Source organism: Colossoma macropomum, unplaced genomic scaffold (assembly GCF_904425465.1).
Source record: "Colossoma macropomum unplaced genomic scaffold, Colossoma_macropomum, whole genome shotgun sequence".
NCBI classification, from domain to species: Eukaryota; Metazoa; Chordata; class Actinopteri; order Characiformes; family Serrasalmidae; genus Colossoma; species Colossoma macropomum.
Genome location: NW_023494788.1, coordinates 20,095,175 through 20,115,528, shown reverse-complemented (window position 1 = coordinate 20,115,528; position 20,354 = coordinate 20,095,175). Strand labels below are relative to the sequence as shown.

Sequence of the window (20,354 nt, the reverse complement as noted above, 5' to 3'; positions counted from 1 at the left end):
GAACTACTGCTGTACTTTTATTTTCAATTCCTAAAATGGTCTGTAAACTGATACGAAACCAAAATTTGAATTATATTGGTCTTTATTATTTGACAGTGCTGGTTTCTATCTGAATCAGCTCTTGAAAACCCAATATTAGTCCACCACCAATGAACAGTATGAACAGTGGATGCCACAGTTATTTGCACATCTTAATAAATAGGACGTAAAAAGACATAAAATAATCCACACATATTTAATACCTATGCATTAGTGGGATACTAGTACTTTTCAAGGTTCTACTATAAAGCAGGGCACAGCATTTTTTGGTTTTTGCTAGATAACATTTGAGCAAGATTAAGTCATCTACATGTCCTACCTCTAAATATAAATAATCTAAATTCTTCCTTACTGTGCGTGGGCTCAGTATAGACATGCATCCTCTTGCCAGCTGATTCTTAACATCTCTAGTTCCTTGAAATTGCTGAATTGTTGCCCTGATAGTGGAAATGGGAATGTTCAAATGTTAGGGACACATTGATCAGGGATTTTGCTATATGCATTCATTACGCAAATACATCATACACTGAATCCCTACAATGAATAGCCGAAACAAAGTAAAATGATCACTAAATCACACACACATATACACATATACATACACATTAATATATATATATATATATATATATATATATATATATATATATATATATATATATATACACACACACACACACACACACACACACACACACACACACGTATATTGTTGGTGTTTTGCTGGGCAACAATAACCATTCTGAGGTTTAATTCCTGCTTTGTGTTTACCAGGAATTAAATGGTGTATGGGAAAGTCTCAGTTTCTTTGGGAGCAGGATGAAATCTTGCAGGATCTTGTGATGTTAAGGATCCAGTGAGAAAAAACATACACAGGACAGATCACTGGTTTGTAACCTCGTTTAGCATGGGTCATGATAGCAGTGATTTCTGAAAATCCCATTCATTGCCGTCATAGAGAAATCCAGATTACACCCCGAGGTTCTGATAAGTGGTCCATGACAGTGGTTCTCATTCACTCACAATAAATTAATAAATACATTTAATGTAAACAAAAATGACATCACAAATACTCACGGCTTTAAATATGCTTGCAACAAAAAACTCACCTTAAATCTGTACAGCTGATGAAAGAGGGAATGACACCATCCATCACGATGGTGAAGAAGTGAAGATACTCTTATACAGGCACTGCAAGTAGGTATCGATCTTTTTATTAATTCTGACATACATTTGTCAGTTAAAAAAGTTTGAGATACACATTTCAAGTTACTTCCATGTCTTAATCTTGTGCAAACACTAGATGGTGCCAGAGGTCATATAAAGTAACAATATTCAAAGAGAAAACCTTGATGGGGAAAAACAAAAACAAAATAAAAAACAATAATAAGTGCATTTGAAATCTATGAGCGGATTCCTTTTTCTCGCATTTATTGATTCCCAGCTTCATATAAACCGGATGTTGAAGCATAAACATAGTACATTTCTACAAATTTTTAATGTAAGTCAGTGCAACCAGACCTTTTCCCAGATCATTTTGGGCCATTCATCATGACATTTACATACAATATAAAGGGCAAAAGGCATTTTCAAAATATTTCCAAAACAGAGATACTATATATATATACACACACATTATATATATATATATATATATATATATATATATATATATATATTTTTTATATATTTTGGTGTTTTGCTGGGCAACAATAACCGTTCTGAGGTTTAATTCCTGCTTTGTGTTTGCCAGGAATTAAATGGTGTATGGGAAAGTCCCAGTAAACCCAATGACCATCACTACTGTGTTATTTCAGCAGAGAATAATGTATTTGTGAATAGACTGTTGCAGTTATTGGATGTCAGTTCACCTTGAAGGAACTGCATGGGTGGGAGCGGGTAAAAATATTTTGATTGCGGGTGGGAGCAGGACAAATGATTCCAATTTTCTGTGGGAGCAGGATGAAATCATGCAGGATCTTGTGATGTTAAGGATCCAGTGAGAAAAAACATACACAGGACAGATCACTGGTTTGTAACCTCGTTTAGCATGGGTTGTGATAGCAGTGATTTCTGAAAATCCCATTCACTGCTCTCATAGAGAAATCCAGGTTCTGATAAGGGCATGACGCTGTCTTCAAAATGCTACAGGACCTAAGTGGTCCATGAAAGTGGTTCTCGTTCACTCACAATAAATTAATAAATACATTTAATGTAAACAAAAATGACATCACAAATACTCACAGCTTTAAATATGCTTGCAACAAAAAACTCACCTTAAATCTGTACAGCTGATGAAAGAGGGAATGACACCATCCATCACGATGGTGAAGAAGTGAAGATACTCTTATACAGGCACTGCAAGTAGGTATCGATCTTTTTATTAATTCTGACATACATTTGTCAGTTAAAAAAGTTTGAGATACACATTTCAAGTTACTTCCATGTCTTAATCTTGTGCAAACACTAGATGGTGCCAGAGGTCATTTAAAGTAACAATATTTCAAAGAGAAAACCTTGATGGGGAAAAACAAAAACAAAATAAAAAACAATACAGGAACACTTCATAACATGCTCATGAATGTTTAAATCAACATTCATAAAGTTTTATGTGATATTAATGTGGACTACTATGTAATTTCACAGAGAGACATTTTTCAAAATGTCTTTTTGAAAACATATTTTGAGAAAAACTATATTATTTTCAGTGAAACGCCTCATTTCTGGACAGCCAAAAAATAAATAAAAGCTCTTGCTTCACCCCTATTGGTCATTAAGTTTATTGCTGCTTGGGCACATTTTGTCCATACTTTCAAGTTGTTTTTAATAATTTCTTCTTAAGCATTTTTTTGCACTTTATTATTCTTTCTCCTTTTTATTCTGTGTCTTCTATTGTCCCAAAGCGTTAATTTAACAGCTTATTCATTGTTGAGGAAAATGTTGTTTATTCTAAGTTTCACCATCTTGGGGTTAAATGCTAACACTGTTAGTGATGTTCTTCCTCGCTTATGGTTGTGGGGAAGGCATAAGTATAACTGTGTATTGGTTATTATGTTTAATTGACACTCTTTGAGGCTAAGTGTTGCACTGTTATCGCAAAGATTAATACATTCTGTTTTGCTTTTACCTCAAAAGTTATGTGGATCATTGAATCGTAATGCAAAGTAGTTTACTTACATGTATGTGGCGATCCAGCATCAACAGGAAATGGATGAGTATCATCACCCTGTAAAATTCCCCCATGCAGAATGTGTATGTGTGACGTGTCAACAGAAACCAGACGCTCGCGGATGTAAAAGACAATGGGGTTTAATATTACCAGGCAATCAAACTAGGAAAGGGCTGAGCAAAAGACGAAGTTACAAAAACAGGCAAAAGGTTCCAAAACATAGATCAGTCAGAATGGGCAAAAGTACAAAAGGGACAAAGCAAAAAGGCAGAATCGGAATAAACAAAGCAATGGTCAAAACACAGGATAATGGCAGTCAGAATACAAACGCTCAGTAGTTTACAAAGAAACAATACCTCGCACTGGTCCTAACTAAAGCCCGGGCTTATAAAGTAAACTACTCTGTCATATGACCCAACACACAGGTGATACCAGTTAGTATTCGGGAGAGTTGGAGCGCTGATTGGAGCGTGAGTGAGCGTCAGAAGTCATATGAGCCCCCATTGAACTGTGGGCAACAGAGTCCGTGTCGGAGTTAGAGTCTGAGGGAAGTTGATCAGTAATGTGATCTCCCAGAGGAGTCTGGGAGATGAAGTCTCTTTCTGAGAGTTCGCCGAATGCGTGACAGCACCCCCCCCCAAAAGAGTCCAGGTGGGCCTCGGTACGAGGACGACCAGAACGACCACCACGCACACAACCGGGTTCCCGAACCGGGGCTGATCCAGAGCTGCCGAGGTGCTGGACAGGCGGATTGTCCACTCGAGGGTTCCGTAGATGGGCAGGAACACATCTCTAGCAGGCACCCAACATTGTTCCTCAGGGCCATACCCCTCCCAATCCACCAGGTACTGGAGGAGCCCGTCCCGTCTTCTGGAGTCCAGCAGCCTCCGGACAGCGTAGACTGGAACTCCGTCTATCCCCTCCGGTGGCGGTGGCATGACGTCTGGCGTTGCCTCATCCAAGGGCCCTGTAACAACCAGTTTAAGAAGAGACACATGGAATGAGCGTGATACTCTAAAACGTGGGGGTAGGTCTAATCTGTATGTCACATCATTAATTCGCTTTACGATTTTGAACGGCCCAATATATTTGGGCTGCAGCTTTCTACAACTTCCCTCAGAACGGCGAAAGTCCCTCGTGGACAGCCACACTCTGTCTCCTGGCTGAAAGACTGGGGTTTGACTTCTGTGTTGGTTGGCCTGTTCCTTGTGGCGCTGTAGTGCTGTCTCAATGCGCTGATGCGTCTCCTCCCATACTTGCTCGCTGCGTGCCATCCACGCATCCACAGCTGGAACATCTGTTTGAGAGCTGGTCCAGGGTGCTAGAAGGGGCTGGTAACCTAAAATACACTGGAAAGTTGTCATTCCAGTGGCAGAACTGGTCAATGAATTTTGTGCGATTTCTGCCCACACCAAGTATTTAGACCAATCAGACGGATTATCAAAGCAAAAGAGTCTCAAAAACTTTCACAGTTCCTGATTTGCTCTCTCACACTGTCCATTAGATTGTGGGTGGTATCCTGAAGAGAGACTAATGGAGACCCCGATGTGTTCAAAAAAAGTGGCCCATACCTGGGAGGTGAATTGAGGCCCCCCTGTCAGACACGATGTCCTCCGGAATTCCGAATATTCTGAATACATACTGGAACAAGGTTTCGGCCATCTGAAAAGCACTGGGAATGTTAGCAAAATGTATAAAACGAACTCTCCTAGAGAATCTGTCGATAACCGTCAGAATGGTCGTAAACCCTTGTGAGTCAGGTAAGTCTGTGACAAAGTCGACCGCTATATGGGACCAGGGTCTGTTGGGTATGGGTAAGGGCATTAACTTTCCAGCAGGTAATGTCTTTGGGGTCTTACACTGGGCACATGTCGAGCATGAGGACACAAAGGAATGGACATCTTGGGTCATAGATTCCCACCAGTACTGATGGGCTAGAAGCTGGTGTGTTCGGGTTTCTCCTGGATGGCCTGAGGTTACCGATGAATGAGCCCATGTTATAAGCTGGGTCCGGAACTGTTCCGGTACATAAAGCTTCCCTGGTGGGCATTGGTTAGGCACTTGGATATGGGGTAAAGCCTTTTCTATGTCTTCATCTATTTGCCATCTAATAGAGGAGATGTTTACCTCAGGTGGAAGGATGCGTTCTGGTGTCTCAAGCTGAGGCGTGTGCATTTCCTGTTGGTGCATTCTAGACAATACATCCGCCTTGGTGTTACGAGAACCCGGTCAATATGTGATGTTGAACTGAAATCGCGAAAAGAATAGGGACCATCTAGCTTGGCGGGCATTGAGTCTCTTGGCCGTGCAAAGAAATTCTAAGTTCTTATGATCAGTCAATACTGTGAATGGATGGTTGGCCCCTTCCAACCAATGACGCCATTCCTCCAGGGCTAGCTTGACAGCAAGTAGTTCACGATCACCAATCCCATAATTTCTCTCGGTAGGCGACAACTTATGAGAAAAAAAAATGCAATGGGATGTAATTTTAGAGGGGATCCAGTCCGCTGTGATAATACTGCTCCCACTCCGGTGTCAGAAGCATCTACCTCTACTACAAAGGGCTTTGTGGGGTCTGGGTGTTTTAAAATGGGAGCGGTTGTAAAAGCCTGTTTGAGACTCTGGAAGGCTTTTTCCACCTGTTCGGTCCATGTGATCTTCTTGGGGTTTCCTTTTAGCAGAGATGTTAGAGGGGATGCAAGACTGCTAAAGTTTCTAATGAATCTGCGGTAAAAATTGGCGAAACCTAAAAATCTCTGTAATTCTTTTACTGAAGTAGGTGTGGACCATTGGACAACTGCCTCAACTTTGTGGTCGTCCATGATAACTCCCTGAGGACTGATGACATAGCCTAGGAAGGACACTGACTGCAGGTGGAATTCACACTTCTCTCCTTTAAGAAACAAATTGTTCTCTAGGAGCCGTTGTAGCACGGCTCGTACATGTTGTACATGGGATTCTAAGGAAGGAGAGTAGACGAGAATGTCATCAAGGTAGGCGATGACAAATTGCCCTAACATGTCTCTGAGTACATCATTTATAAAAGCTTGGAATACCGAGGGGGCGATAGAGAGTCCGAAGGGCATTACAAGGTATTCATAGTGCCCCCTAGTGGTCAAAAAGGCAGTCTTCCACTCATCTCCTTCCTTAACTCTGATGATGTTGTAAGCACTTCGAAGATCCAACTTGGTGAAAAACTTAGCCCCTTGCAGTTGTTCTAATGCTACTGGGACTAATGGAAGGGGATAAGGGTAAGCTTTGGAAATCTGGTTTAGGGCCTGATAATCAATACAGGGGCGTAGACTGCCATCTTTCTTCTTTATAAAGAAAAAACTGGATGCGATGGGGGATGTGGAAGGTCTGATGAAACCTTGGTCAAGCGCCTCTTGAATATACACATCGAGTGCTTTCTGTTCTTCTAGGGACAGGGGATAGATTCGGGCTTTGGGGAAAACGGGGTTCTCAATGAGTTCAATGGCACAGTCATAAGTTCTATGAGGAGGCAGTCTGGTGGCATTCTTCTTGTTAAATACTTCCTTCAAATCTGCATACACAGTAGGGATCTCCATTGTGGAATCAGAGTTGGGGCTTTCTATGGAGGTGGATAAAACTGAGAGGGAAGGGACAGTAAGGCAGGTTTGGACACAGTAATCAGACCACTTGGTGATAGTATGCTCGGCCCATGAAATGGTAGGATTGTGTCTTTCTAGCCAGGAGAGTCCCAAGATCAAATCAAATTCTGATTGCTCTAGAACTAGAAATGACATCTCCTCCTGATGAAGAGCACTGGTCTGTAAAGTCAATGGTGTTGTGACCTTGGATATGGTCCCTAACCCGACTGGTTCTCCGTCTAGTGCGGCCACTTTAAGAACTGTCTGGAGGGTCTTCACCGGGAACCTGCAGGTACTGAACTCCACGTGCTGTCCAGGGGTCGGCACCTTGCTTTTTTGTGGTCTGGCTCGGCAGTCGCGAACTTGATGTCCTGCCTTGCCACAATACAGACATAGATGATTGTTCAGCCGACGCAGTCTTTCTTCCTGTGACAACTGAGAGGAATCGCACTGCATGGGTTCAGTGGTTTCAGCGGCCTCCTGGGTGACTTTCACATGAGGGAGTGTCCTTCTGTGGGTTTTCTCAATCTTGGTTCTCTTACGGGAGTGTAGAAGATGGTCTAGGTTAATAGCTAGAGCTATCAGCTGGTCCAGCATTAGATCATCATCTTTGCTAGCTAATTCGTTTAATATATCAGCATTAAGTCCTTGTTCATTGAGAGCCTTTTGAAAGGCTTCTGGATCTGCCGTCTGCATGAGGGCGAGGTATTCTGTGACGTGTCAACAGAAACCAGACGCTTGCGGATGTAAAAGACAATGGCATTTAATATTACCAGGCAATCAAACTAGAAAAGGGCTGAGCAAAAGACAAAGTCACAAAAACAGGCAAAAGGTTCCAAAACACAGATCAGTCAGAATGGGCAAAAGTACAAAAGGGACAAAGCAAAAAGGCAGAATCGGAATAAACAAAGCAATGGTCAAAACACAGGATAATGGCAGTCAGAATACAAACGCTCAGTAGTTTACAAAGAAACAATACCTCGCACTGGTTCTAACTAAAGCCTGGGCTTATAAAGTAAACTACTCTGTCATATGACCCAACACACAGGTGATACCAGTTAGTATTCGGGAGAGTTGGAGCGCTGATTGGAGCGTGAGTGAGCGTCAGAAGTCACATGAGCCCCCATTGAACTGTGGGCAGTTCTCAGTCTCAGGGAAGTTGATCAGTAATGTCATCTCCCAGAGGAGTCTGGGAGATGAAGTCCGTCTATTTCTGAGAGTTCCCCGAATGCATGACAGTATGTGTAGAGGTGGTTTTCTTTTCCTTCACTGTGGACCAAATCATCACCCTTGGCTTTTCAGAATGATATGGTTCTCACCCCAAACAAGGTAAAAAGATTCAAGCAGCTGAAAACAAAAACCTCACACAAATCGTACCTAAGGAATGATGTTTCATTGGTGCTAAACCCCCCAGAGACATTTGATTGAGGCAAACCTGCCGAAAAGATTTTCCGTGGAGAGAACAATGTAATAAGAAACTGATTTTGCCTTCCTTCAGACATGCAAATGCGATGCAAATGTTATGTTTATGTGATGGAAAAGTGTGTGAGCATGTAAACAAAAGTGTTCTGCATGTATTGTGCCAAGCAAATTTAGTGACACTGTCTAAGCAGCTGACAGTCTCGAGAGCTGAGCAGGAACTTTCTGTCTCTTTTCTTTTTGAGTGAGTAAGAGAAGGAGTTTTGACTTTGACTTACAGATTCAGAATTGCTCAGTGTTGGTAAACAGGAAGCAGGTCTATTTATGTCTTGGTTCCTCTCAATGGTTATTTCTCATGTTCTTTGGTGCTTTTTCCTTTTCTGTCTTGGTTCCTGTCAGTGGTTCTTCCCCATACTCTTAGAGAGTTCTTCCCTTTGAGTCTTGGTCCTCTCAGCACACTCTGAAAAAGATGTTTCTTCAAAGGTTCTTTAGTTAAAAATTAGTTTAATAAAGAACCATGAACAATGTTCTTAGGGAGTTTTTCATTTTTCCTGTCAGTATTTCTTTTGAATCTTTGTTCCTCTTACTGGTTCTTCCTTATGTTCTTAGGGAGTTTTTTCCTTTTCAGTTTTGGTTCCTGTCAGTTTTTTTTGTGAGTCTTGGTTCCTCGCAGTGGTTGTTCCTCATTTTATTAGAGCCTTTTTAATGCTTGAGTGATGGTTCCTCTCAGTGATTTTATTTACATGCACTTAGTAATCCGATAGCTGCAGAAAATCAGATTTTGTCAGTAATCTGATCAACACCTTTACATGCACTTGAGTAATCACATAATGGAAAACTCTGGATCTACATGAGTCAGGCAGGAATCAGATTTCTGCTTTGCAACCAGCCAATAAACTCACAAAAGAAGATGTGACATAAACGTAACGTAAAACACTCAAACTTAATGCTGCAGCTTTTTTTTCAAAAAATTTTACCTGGAAGTATGAACACACATCATCTAGAAGAAGAAGAATATTAAAATCCTTCATTTCATCAAGCATGTATTTGGTTTCAGTGTCGCTCCAGATGTGTTTTGTTGCCGTCTTGCAGGTGCTGTGCTGAAGGCTGCTTATTTCTGGTACCGCCGTCTGTTTTCTCACATGCGCAGACCGAGAAATCTGAAAGAAATCAGAGTAAGAGTTTACATGCACTGAGAAATCTAAATACTGAGCTAAAATACAGGTCTCTTTATCAAATTTCTAAATCAGATTTCTAGACATTACTCTGATCTAAGGAATCTGAGTATACCCTATTACATGACTATTTGAATAATCAGATAATTGCAGAAATCTGATTATGATTGGACTATTAAGTGCATGTAATCACACTCAGTTTTCCTTTTTGATTCCTGGTTCTTGTTTCAAACTCTTATGGAGTTTCTCCTTTTAGTCATAGTACCTCCCAATGGTTCCCTCTTTATTTTTCCTTTTGAGTCTTGGTTCCTCTCAGAGGTTCTCATTCTCTTAGGGAGTTTTTCCTGCCCCTGTTGCCCTTGGCTTGCTCATTAGATGCTTAGACCCAGATTTTTGTAAAAGTGGCTTTAATGGCAACATCTGTTGTAAAAAGCACTTTCCAAATAAATTTGAATTGAATTTAATTAAGCATGTAGCTGTGGGCCCATAGCGAAACACATGCTCATCATTAGTGTACCTTTCAAAACCGGAGCTGCTATCCTGGGGCAGCTAATGAGAACCCGTGCCCCAGAAATAAGCTGTGATTTAGTCATTAGCATGTGTTTGCTAAGGCAGCAGAGAAGTACTGCCTTTGATAGGGAGTTTGATAGTGGTTCCATCAATGTATTGCCAGAGCCACTACATGTGGCCCATCATTTATCAAAGCCCACACTTTTCACTGTGTTCTGAAGTAAACTTAAGATTAGTGAATAAAAAAAATGCATTTGTCAATCTGGCACACATATGCTCACTGTTGATGGTAAATCTAGCTCAAGCTGTGCACATATAGATGTGCTCTGGAATTGTAAATGACATAAATCATCCAAAAATATGCCAGAATAATGAACCAATTAGATATGCAGAAAACACTAACAAGTCAGAGACTCAAATACTGGAAAAAAAGCATACAGTCCTAAAACATGAACACATTATATCTTTAGCTAAACACATCAGTGTGTTCATTTGGAGACAACACATTTTCTGTTACTTTTAAAACTTGTTACTTTTTGAAATATTTCTTTGCCCAGTTATTGGATTAAACAATTTGGGTTGGTTTTATCACAAAATTAGGTAAATCAGCAATAATATGACACAAAAAATGTTAAAATGGGTTGTTATTTAACATGCCACTTTTTAGAATGAGGAAACGTACACAAAATATTAAATGCAGCATGTTGAGAAAAAAAAAGTAACAAAACCGTTTTTCAGTTTTTGACATAATTTGAAAATACCTGTTGCTCTTTACATACATTTCATGATGAATGGACCAAAACAGATGGCTCAGAATTAAAAGTCTGGTTCCACTGACTAACATTAAGAGTACAATATGTTTTTTCCCCTCTCCTGTAAAGTTGTCATTTTGGAGATACAAGGTTTTGTTCCGACAGCAGTGATATAATAGCTAGAGTGACAAAAGCAGCATGTTTAATTCTAAACATGAAAGGCAAGTTGTAAATTGGTCAGGATATGTAGAAAAATGTAGGATATGAGTCTTTTAATATGAGAAAAATACAGTATGTGACATGTTTTAGCATCATTGATATTTAGGTAAGGGCAAGGGTGGGCAGTCCTGCTGTGGCAAAAGAAGAAAGGTTTAACGAGAGGTATGATATGCGATTCAAGTGAAAGTGTGATGTAATTCTAAGAGGGACGCCAATGTGTCTAACACCCTGCAAAGAATTGACAGTCACAAAATGGAAAGTGGACAATCTAGATATTTAGAAGGTAACATTACAGGAAGTGTTTGTGAGCCTTGCTGCAACTAACAGCTCTAACAAACTAACAAACAAACCTTCTTAGATCTACGCTTTAACGGAAAAATTTTAAGGAGAGAGTGGGGCATTTTGTCACACTTTTCACTCTTTCTTACATTTATACTGCATATAACAATGGAATGAATGCCAATCCAAATGAAAGAATTTACCAAGCCGCTTCTGGGTCGCAGGGGGAGTTGGAGCCTATCCCAGCGGTCATTGGGCAAAAGGCAGGATACACCCTGGACAGGCCGCCAGTCCAGCGCAGGGCTGACACACAGATATATACATTCACACCTAGGGGTAACATATTTATATTCATTGCATCTTTATATCTCATTTCGATTTGAAGTTAGAGACTTTAAGTACGCACTTGTGACAACTTGCCCAATTGGTGGGTACATTGTCAAATTGGTTTCTTTAACAAATAAGAACATAATAAAAGTGATATTAAGGTAACAGGCTGGTTAGCATTAGCATGAACTTATTGCACTTGGCACTACATTTTTCTTGTATGGAATCTAGCTTACATCATTATGCGCACACATGTACCCCACTGTAAACAGTAATTAGGCAACATAAATGCTTATAGCTGAGTAATGTTTAATAGTTGACACATCTGACCATCCAGTAGCCTACTATAATGTCATCTTGTGGCTCGCTAGTTTTTTGTCTTTTTTTATGTGGTAAATTTCATTTTTCTTTTTTTAACTGTTATGATTACATGTAGGTCTCAGAAAATGAACCATGCTAAGAAAGGTAGCAAGTAGCTACTTTCCATTAGGCTCATATTGGACAATATTGATTGGAAGGTGTAAACGGCTTGCTCAGCTAGGACATCCCTGTAATTCCTGTGAGTGCAGTTTGAAAGGTTAGCTGGGAGACTGAATAGACATTACCCCCTTTTGCCCCCCTGTGCCATCAGACCTGCTTATCCTGAGCATTTGTTTGAAATCGTTCAGTTGGTTATGGTGGAAATTAATTGTAAGAGATCACACTGATCTATTCATCTCTCTCTCTCTCTCTCTCTCTCTCTCTTTTTATCCATTTATCTTTCCTCTTTGCTGTCCATACTTTGTGCTTTGACTGACAGGCTGAAAAGTAAAGGCTTATAAATGTTATCAGCTGGGAACAGATTCAGAGAAAGACTACATAACCCTATATGCTGCACTAACTCTGGCTAAAGTCCCATCCAGTATAACATTGGTCTGTGGTAGACATGAAACCAGAGTGAGAATATGGGGTTATTTGATTGTCTTTATCAAGTGCTGTCATAGTTAGATAGTAGATAGTATCAAATGCATTATATAGACTTTTACTATGGCTTGTGATTGCAACTGCGTCTTTGAAATAAACAGTCCCTAAATGGATCCAGGCTTAGATGTACGACTCTAAGAAAATTTAGAGAAAATTCTATTTTTTTGGCTATTTAATCTTTATATTGTGCTTAAGGTTCTTTCACAATAGATAATAGGTTATTTGTGCCCTGGGGTGAATGCAGCTTGGGGCAGCACCCCTTCCTCACCCGTGCTCTGGGCGACTGTAGTTGCCCCTGACGGTGCGAATCAGTGAGTCATATGCCCGTTTTTGGTGGCCACTGGCCTCATCCTGGTAGTTCCTGGTTGGCTGGTGCAAAGCATGAAAACAGTGGCAGAGCCCCTGACACAACTCTGGTAATGCCGTTCTCCCACAACCTTGGAGGACTCCCAAAGACCAGCTCCTTGGGCCTCCTGAGCTTGCGGCCTAACATAAGGAGAGCTTGAGTGAATCCAATTGACTCCTTACCCATTTCACCTTCTGACTTACCTGGAAGCAGCTTCCTGACAGATAGCACAGCTAGTCCTTTCCCAAGCCACCAATGGAGAGCTGCATTAGGGTTACCATGTTGCTTTGCCGGTGGAGCAACATGGCAACCCTAATACGGCTCTCCAGGAGGTGCCAGAAGCAGCTGAATCGTGGTGTCAGCCACCAGTCACCCACAATGTTGGGAGACCATCTGCAACTGCACTAAGTAAGGCTCCTGGGCTCCTTCTCTGGTATACCGTGGTAGTACAATACGCGCTAGCTCTGCTCTGCCATGCCCCAGCTGGAAGCCGCTGACCTACCTTTACACGAAACAACCCATTCCCAGACTCTCTATAACATATAGAACACACGCACAGACAACTCACTGAACAAACATCAACAACAGTCCATCAGCGGCTGGATGGGAACTGAATCTTGAAACTTGTTATCCACTATGCTCCATTTAAGTAATAGATATGCCCATTGCCAGTGACTACATATGTCATTTCATCTGTGAGCTAAAAAAAGAACAGCTACATTATCAGTCTTAATCACTGGTGTTAATTCCAAAAAAGGAGCTGATAAAAATATATAAATGTACCCATTTATCAGTGCATAATATGATGCATTTCTTCTTAATTCACAGCAATACTTTAACAGGTGTTAATAGGCCATTTTAACACTGTTTTTCAGTCTGCTCTCTTTCACAACCAATGTTACAGAATTCTAAAAAAATACTTAAGTAGAGAATATTGAATCATTTCCCAATAGCTTCAGCCTTTTACATCCCCAGTGGAAATACAAGAGCAGCTCATTGGTTAAGATGTAACATCCCTCACCAAACAAAGACAGTCATAAATATCAGTTTCAGTTGTAAAATAATTCATTTGGCCAAACACTAAATTGATTCAAGTCTTTTCATTGAATTGTTAAGGTATTTATCAGCAAGCCAGCACATATCCTGCAAATATATGTACACCAATCAGGCATAACATTATGACCACCTCCTTGATTCTTCGCTCATTGTCCATTTTATCAGCTCCACTTGCTATATAGGTGCACTTTGCAGTTCTACAATTACAGACTGTACACATCTGTTTCTCTGCATACTTTGTTAGCCCCCTTTTACCCTGTTCTTCAGGGGATCCTCACAGAGAAGGTACTATTTGGGTGGTGGATCATTCTCAGCACTGCAGTAACACTGATGTGGTGGTGGTGTGTTAGTGTGTGCTGTGCTGGTACGAGTGGATCAGACACAGCAGCGCTGCTACCAGTAACATTTTACCATCTTGGCTGAAAATGTCTAAAATATAATAGAAACAAAAACACACTCACTTTGCTCTGCTTTAAGCTTTAGCTCAGATATAGCTGCTTTATTCACATCTCCAGCAGGAATCTTTTCCCCAAAAGTAGAATAGTTTCTTGTAAAATGTCTCTGAACATTCGATTTTTATGAGGATGAAGTCAGCTTCTCATTTGCCAGCTTCTTGTTAAAATTTTCTTGTTCCACCTTATATGGTGTCTGTCTGCGTTGCTATGTGACCATCAGTGTGAATGCCAACCTTCAGGGTTAAAGGGTGAATTAGCAGTCATACATTAACTCCAGCGTTTAAGACCATTTATTGTTTAAACTGTGTTAGAACGATCAGCAGAGCTTTATTTTACTGCAAAGAATATTGATGATGACAATACTGGCGGTGCTGTTGGCACGCTAACTTCCACACCACATCATCAGATATGGGGTTTTACTAGTCTTTAAACCAGAAATCATGCTCTAGAGACAACTGCAGCACTGCTGTAAGAGGTGAGCAGGCAGGTGTACAACAGACGTAGTGATAGTTCAGTTTTTCATTTTGGCCACAGTGACCCTGTTGTTTATTAAGTAGCGATGATGTGAAGATGATGAAGAAGTCTCCGCTGACACAGCATTACTTGCATAAGATGTTTATTACAAAGTAAAATGGTATCATATCAAGCACTATAAAGTACCTGAGAGAGGATCCGTGCCAATTGTGTCCCCTCCAGAACAGAATAAACCAGCTGCTTATGTAGGATACTTGTTGTTGAAAAAGCAAACTGAACATATGGCCCTTTTTAAATTGATCTCATCTATGTGGAACAAAGAGATAGACCTATGGACCAGGTGCCCTCTGGACCAGGGGGGCCTTAACGTAAACATTCCAAATCCTGCAGGACAGATAACACAAAGGACTTCAGACCTCACCTTATACTTATAGAAGTTTAAGAGTGTTTTTACCTTCTTCTATAAAACTATTCTTCTAAATACACCTCATATTCCCCCCTTCGAGGCTTCCACAAAGTCTCGAAAAACAAAAAGGTATCACATACATATTTGTGGTTGTAACAAAATAACAGGTCCTCCTATATATGCTTCCTACAGCATAACCTTAGCAATGCAACAACTTTCTGGAGTGTGAGAGCATTCATCCTGAAATGTCCATCAAACAATCTGGACAGGAAAAATTCTCTCACGGCTCCTCTGCCTTAGGCGACCACATAGAATACTCCAGACTACTTTAAAAAGAGGAATTTTGACAAATTGTATAGAGATATGACTTAAGCAAATACATATGGAATCCTCAGAAAATAAAATCAAAACAATGTCCACATTCAGGCTGGTCAACCCATCGGACCTTCCAATGGACCTTTCCCTGCCTAACACCAATATCCCTAAACACCCAAAAAAAGAAAAAAAACATCTGAGGTCCCAATGTACTTACCCCATAACAGAAAACATCAGTCTTCAATCAATTAAAACCCAAAGAAAGTGTTATACATTTAAGTACTACTCATGCACTAAACAACTCAAACACTCAATCTAATATGTCTTACTAAGATTATCACTACCTTATAAATGTCCTCTATCAATATCCCCCCTTACAATATAATCCAATACTATGCAAATATATATATGAAGACATAAAAATGTATCACACTGCAGCTCCTCAGCAGCGTTGACTCTCAATGTAGCGTCGATGATGTGTTGACTCTGGGCATTGTATCACAGTGTCCTTATTCAAAGTCCTTCAGTCCAGTCTTATTGTCCATGCACATCGGGGTCCCCGAACATCCAACCACCCTTACAGTGGTCTTCCCCCAACTTCATTCTTGAAGGAAAGAAAAGAAAACCACCAACCAGTATCTTTTGCGAAAAAACAGATGCAAATTGAAACATCAAATATGGATTAACACCTTATAAGTAATTGTGAAATTCACAATATCATATTTTCACATTATTCCAAGTTATAAGTCACCTTTTCATTTCCCCTGCTATCATCTAACTCTATAGTAAGAGACTACTAAATACCCAAATAGTAATGGAAATAAATGTCAAGACTATAATAAGAACAGATATTCAAAATGGATATTTCCATATCATCGTCTGTGTCAGTACCATGTAGTAATGGCATCTGAACTTGATCTCAAGGCATCACAACACCAACCCATCTGAATATCATAGCCTTCGCAAAAGTTAACAACAATGTACAGAAACAGAACATCACACTCAATGATATAAGAACTGCTACCATAATCTGAACTAACACTGCTCCCAATGGTCCTAATTTCTCCTGCAACCAAGCATTCGCAGACCATCCAGCTCCTTCCGCTGGGCCAAACGCCTCCCTTATATGCATCAGTACATCTGTGACACTAGTCATCTTGTCAAAACTATCAGGAATCAAAGTATAACAGGCATCCCCAGTTAAGTTCAAAGCCACACACAGGCCACCTTGTTTGGCCAAAAGATAATCAAGAGCCATGTCATGTTTCAGCAACGTCAGTCTATGACTCTTTTGAGTATTTGACAAGTATTCAAAACCTCTTATAGTCTCATTTGCAAAACCCTATAGGGTGTAGGTAATATTATCAATGTGATCTGCCAAAAATGTCACACAATACCATGGAAATAATCCTATACCCCACTTCTCTCCTAGACTTATCCTCCAATGATAGGACTCCAGATTATGAAATTGTGCCAGTTCCCTTTTCTTCTTATTTCCAGAAATAGCATCAGATTGAACCTCATCAGAAACTTTTCCCTTCTGGACAGTAAAAACCTCATATGGAAGCTTCAACGTTGCCATGTAACAGCATCCTATCCACCCATATGGTAGAAATATATATGCCTTATCACCACAAATCCCACAGATTTCACCTCCAATGGATCAGGGATTGCTGTTATCATATTTTCATGCTGATTGTCATGCATCCCTATGGCTCAGAGGTTTCCCTGGACTCCATCTCCCAGAATCCTCTGGGAGATCACATGACTCCTGACCCTCCACCATGCTCCTATCACAGGTCTCTCTCTCCTGAGTACTGATCTGTTACACCTGTGACCTCTCATCAGCTTCAGTATAAAGCCTGGGCTTTTAGAACAGTTCAGTGTGAGGTATTGCTTCTTTCTAGAGCTACTGAGCATTTTTTTCCTATGTTGTGTTTTCCAAGTTTTAACTATTCATCTGTATTTTGACTCACCTGTTTTTGCCTGTCCCCTTTTGAATTGTTTTTGCCTGTTGTTATGTTTGTGTTTCTTGCTGCCCTTTCTGGATTTGATCTGTGCCTGTTTCCTGACAACAATTTTGATTGATGAGTCAAACAGTGAAGCCTCCTCGGTCTTTTTATCCGCGAATGTCTGAGTGGTCCTATCATGTTACACTGATCAAGTAAATTCACATATGGTTATTCTCCCAACCAAGAACAATTATGTCTAGGTCTAAACAGATGCACTGACAGAGCCATCACCTTATCTTCTGCTGATTGCTGCTGATATAACAGCCACTATAATGCATATGATTGACATTTAAGACTTAATGGTCCTGGTACCGTCTCTGAAATTGAAGGCCATGTGCCTGGTGTTGGAACGTTCACCACACATGGACAATTCAGCTTCCTAACCGATCTTACAGAATGAGTTAACTGCTGGAACCATAAGTTCCTACCTGCTCCTGGGTCTGCGATTTGTAACACCTAGGAATCTTCTATAATACACGATAATGGTCAGTCACGTCTTCTGGTGTTCAGTCAAAGTCAAAAAACTCCTCTTCCACGTCTAAGCTGTCCTCTGAGCTGTCACAGATGAATCCGCATCATGCTCTTCCACCTTCTGTTCTCTCGGTTCAAAAATCTCATTACTAGTATTCACACTAAGCTCTATCTTTAACATAGGTTTCTGGGTTATATTTACTACTTCTTTAAAGGTCCAAGATGTCATATCAGGTGTCTGTGTTACATTTACAAATTTCATAGGTGACAGAGATTAGCAAAGGTTGCCCTTGGCCCAACCTCACTTGTAATATTTCCCAAAGTAACAAAAGTAGAAATTGTCGCCTTCCCTGTAGTAGCCTTCATCCCCTTCAAAATCATAGCCACAGCAATAACCTCATCGATGCAATGAAGAAGAAGTCTCTGCTGACACAGCATTACTTGCATAAGATGTTTATTACAAAGTAAAATGGTATCATATCAAGCACTATAAAATACCTGAGAGAGGATCTGTGCCAATTGTGTCCCCTCCAGAACAGAATAAACCAGCTGCTTATGTAGGGTACTTGTTGTTGAAAAAGCAAACTGAACATATGGCCCTTTTTAAATTGATCTCATCTATGTAGAACTAAGAGATAGACCTTTGGACCAGGTGCCCTCTGGACCAGGGGGGCCTTAACGTAAACATTCCAAATCCTGCAGGACAGATAACACAGAGGATTTCAAACCTCACCTTATACTTATAGAAGTTTAAGAGTGTTTTTACCTTCTTCTATAAAACTACTGTTCTAAATACACCTCAACCCCTTTTTTGATCTACTGCTTTTGTACTTCTACTTATTTTTTTTGAAAAAGTACCTTTACCTTATTCATTATTTCACCAAAGTAACAATATTTACTTTAGGCTACTCTACTCATCTCATCTCTACCTCCATATCAGACAATCACCTCTACACGTTTGTCCTATTCTTTCCATTCCTTTTGAGAGGAAAACTTCGTTTTGTGTGTGCTTTAGTGATGTGGAGGTGAGAAAACAGAGGACAAAAGAGAGACTTTGGATTCCTGTAAATAATATTTCACCCTATGCCTGTATTAGATGGGCCTCCACACTGACAGTAATATGCTCTCAACAAGCTGTGTTCTTTTGAAGGCAACCACAAGCATTCTCCCTTTATAAAACAATATTTCATTTGTGCTGTAGGGTTCTTCCCACACAAAAAGCTAAATTAATACCGTCAACCCAAAATGCAAAAAAGTAACGCTCACTCTCAGACTGTGGACAAAAAAAATGGTAAAAATCTGTGAAAATCATCTTGGAGTAGATTACAGGCTTAACATTGATGCTGTTAATCTCTGAATAGACAGAGGAGTCGCTGTTGCCTTCAGCTTCATGTGTGCTCTAGACTTGGATATGTGTAAAGTTGTTATAGGGATCTCGGCTGCAAAGCTTTTTCAGCACTGTACAAATAAAATTGACTTTTCTTTTTTTTTTTCCACCAACCTCTATGAAGATGGTCTTTATATTACTTCCTTGTTGTTTGTGAACAAACTGCTTAAAAGAAACTGAGTGTGTATGCTCTGATAGCTGCCCCCCTACAGCACCATTCACCTACAGGGACTGTAATCAGACTCTACACTGATGCCTAACACTCTGGTAACAATCTGGATAGTACATTTCTTCTTTGCCCAGAGAAAACAGTGTCCATTATTTCCAAAAACAATCTGAAAGGTTGACTCATTAGACCACAGTACACGCTTTCACTGTGCATCAGTACATTTAGGTAAGCTCAAGCCCAGAGAAGTCGGCAGAGTTTCTGGGTGTTGGTGACGAATGACTTTTGCTGTGCATAGTACAGTCTTAATTTGCATTTGTGGATGCAGCAATGAACAATGTTTAATGATGACGGTTTGTCGAAGTATTCCCAAGCCTGTGTGGTGATATTTTTTACAGAACTATGCCATCTTTTAATGCAGTACCATCTAACAGAAATGCTGTGCTAGCAAACAGACAGGCTGTTTACAGGGTGAATGTTTCAGTGTAAAATTCTGCTACACAAAAAATGTTTATGATTATATATCAAAAATAATGAATAACACAAGATGGTATAAAATTGTGTCTCGTTAGGATAATTGCATACTATTTGTTAAATTGCATTCACTGTTTTAATTTTAATTCCTATTACGGTAGACAACTATGTAGCTGTTCAAATATAGCTAAAATATCATATTTAATTCTTTTTATCAGCCAAATGCTAAAATAAACTAAATGCAGCCCCCTTGTACTATCTGGCTCACATTAGGTAAGCTGTAAAATCATAACACAGTTTGGCTGAAATGATCTAAGTAAACCAGCCAA

The 20,354-nt window shown here is 40.1% G+C and overlaps 1 long non-coding RNA gene across 1 annotated transcript; it reads right to left on the bottom strand.

Moving 5' to 3' along the window:
• Positions 1 to 8,846: 8,846 nt before the first annotated feature.
• Positions 8,847 to 18,475, bottom strand: LOC118807015. The gene is made up of 3 exons (XR_005007161.1): positions 14,981 to 18,475; positions 9,216 to 9,398; positions 8,847 to 9,002 (listed from the first exon to the last, which is right to left on the bottom strand). It is a non-coding gene; the product is annotated as an uncharacterized LOC118807015 (long non-coding RNA).
• Positions 18,476 to 20,354: the final 1,879 nt, after the last annotated feature.